This window comes from Procambarus clarkii, chromosome 1 (genome assembly GCF_040958095.1).
Source record: "Procambarus clarkii isolate CNS0578487 chromosome 1, FALCON_Pclarkii_2.0, whole genome shotgun sequence".
NCBI lineage: Eukaryota > Metazoa > Arthropoda > Malacostraca > Decapoda > Cambaridae > Procambarus > Procambarus clarkii.
This window is the reverse complement of record NC_091150.1, coordinates 60,521,678-60,524,145: the sequence shown is the minus strand read 5'-3', so window position 1 is coordinate 60,524,145 and position 2,468 is coordinate 60,521,678.

Here is a 2,468-nt window from a genome sequence, read left to right as displayed (position 1 = left end):
ATGAAAGGTATCAGGGGTGAGAGGACATGGTAGGTATCAGGGACGAGGGGACATGAAACATATCAGGGACGAGGGGACATGAAAGGTATCAGGGACGAGAAGACACGCAAGGTATCAGGGACGAGGAGACATGGTAGGTATCAGTGACGAGGGAACATGCAAGATATCAGGGACGAGGGGACATGCAAGGTATCAGGGACGAGGGGACATGGAAGGTATCATTGACGAAGGGACATGGAAGGTATCAGGGACGAGGGGACATGGAATGTATCAGGGACGAAGGGACATGGAATGTATCAGGGACGAGGGGACATGGAAGGTATCAGGGACGAGGGAACATGGAAGGTATCAGGGACGAGGAGACATGCTAGGTATCAGGAACGAGGGAACATAGGAGGTATCAGGGACGAGGGGACATGGTAGGTATCAGGGACGAGGGGACATGGAAGGTATCAGGGACGAGGGGACATGGAAGGTATCAGGGACGAGGGGACATGGAAGATATCAGGGACGAGGGGACATGAAAGGTATCAGGGATGAGAGGACATGGTAGGTATCAGGGACGAGGGGACATGAAAAATATCAGGGACGAGGGGACATGAAAGGTATCAGGGACGAGATGACACGCAAGGTATCAGGGACGAGGAGACATGGTAGGTATCAGTGACGAGGGAACATGCAAGATATCAGGGACGAGGGGACATGCAAGATATCAGGGACGAGGGGATATGAAACATATCAGGGACGAGGGGACATGAAAGGTATCAGGGACGAGAAGACACACAAGGTATCAGGGACGAGGGGACATGGAAGGTATCAGGGACGAGGGGACATGCAAGATATCAGGGACGAGGGGACATGCAAGGTATCAGGGACGAGGGGACATGGAAGGTATCAGGGACGAGGGGACATGCAACATATCAGGGACGAGGGGACATGAAAGGTATCAGGGACGAGGGGCCATGGTAGGTATCAGGGACGAGGAGACATGGAATGTATCAGGGACGAGGGGCCATGGTAGGTATCTGGGACGAGAGGACATGGTAGGTATCAGGAACGAGGGGACATGGAAAGTATCAGGGATGAGGAAACATGGTAGGTATCAGGGACAAGGAGACATGGTAGGTATCAGGGACGAGGGGACATGGAAGGTATCAGGGACGAGGAGACATGGAAGGTATCAGGGAGCAGGGGTCATGCAAGGTATCAGGGAAGAGGAGACATGGAAGGTATCAGGGATGAGGGGACATGGAAGGTATCAGGGAGGAGGGGTCATGCAAGGTATCAGGGAAGAGGAGACATGGAAGGTATCAGGGACGCGGGGACATGGTAGGTATCCATGTCTCCTCGTAAGGAAGATTCGTGTTAATCTTACTTTTTCGGTCATATTTAACAACATATGTTTACAAAAAGGTGAGGTGATATGTTACGACAGTTTTTGGATGAGGTGAACAAACCTTTCAACACAGGATAGAACACGAAACAATGGGTACTAAAGGTAAGAATGGAAGTAATTGCAGAGGGCCTATTGGCCCATATTTCTTGATGCTTCTATATTGGAGTGGAGTCTTGAAGTGGGTAGAATATAGTTGTGTATTAATTGGCTGTTGATTGCTGGTGTTGACTTCTTGATGTTTTTTGTTTTAACAAATATAACACGGAAATCAACGATAGATACAGCGATAGCAGACGGCTAGATATCTGCGCGGCACTACACATTAAGAAGTCGACACCAGCAATCAACAGCCAATTAATACACAACTATATTCTACCCACTTCAAGACTCCACACCAATATAGAAGCATCAAGAAATATGGGCCAATAGGCCCTTTGCAATCACTTCCATTCTTCCCTTTAACTTACAAAATATTATACCCATTGTTTCGTGTTCTGTCTTTTGTTGAAAGTTTGTTTTCACCTCATCCAAAACTGTTGTAACATATCACCTCACCTAAATGCAGTTATAAAATCGAAGCTGTTTAAACTCTGTTCACTTATAGTTGTGTGTGTGTAAACTAAAGTCTTTGAAAATGTAATAAGTTTTACGAAACTCGCTCAAGTGTCGCGTCGGACTAGAAATAAAAATGAATTTTGGAGAATTAATTTTTCAGTTATCATCAACAGTGAAGAAAAATATATGAAACATTGAGAAAATTCGTGTTAGAATTATTAATCTTACTTTTTCGGTCATATTTCATAATATATGTCTACAGGAAAGACTGCTACCAATATATATATGTCGTACCTAATAGCCAGAACGCACTTCTCAGCCTACTATTCAAGGCCCGATTTGCCTAATAAGCCAAGTTTTCATGAATTAATGTTTTTTCGTCTACCTAACCTACCTAACCTAACCTAACCTAGCTTTTTTTGGCTACCTAACCTAACCTTACCTATAAATATAGGTTAGGTTAGGTTAGGTAGGGTTGGTTAGGTTCGGTCATATATCTACGTTAATTTTAACTCCA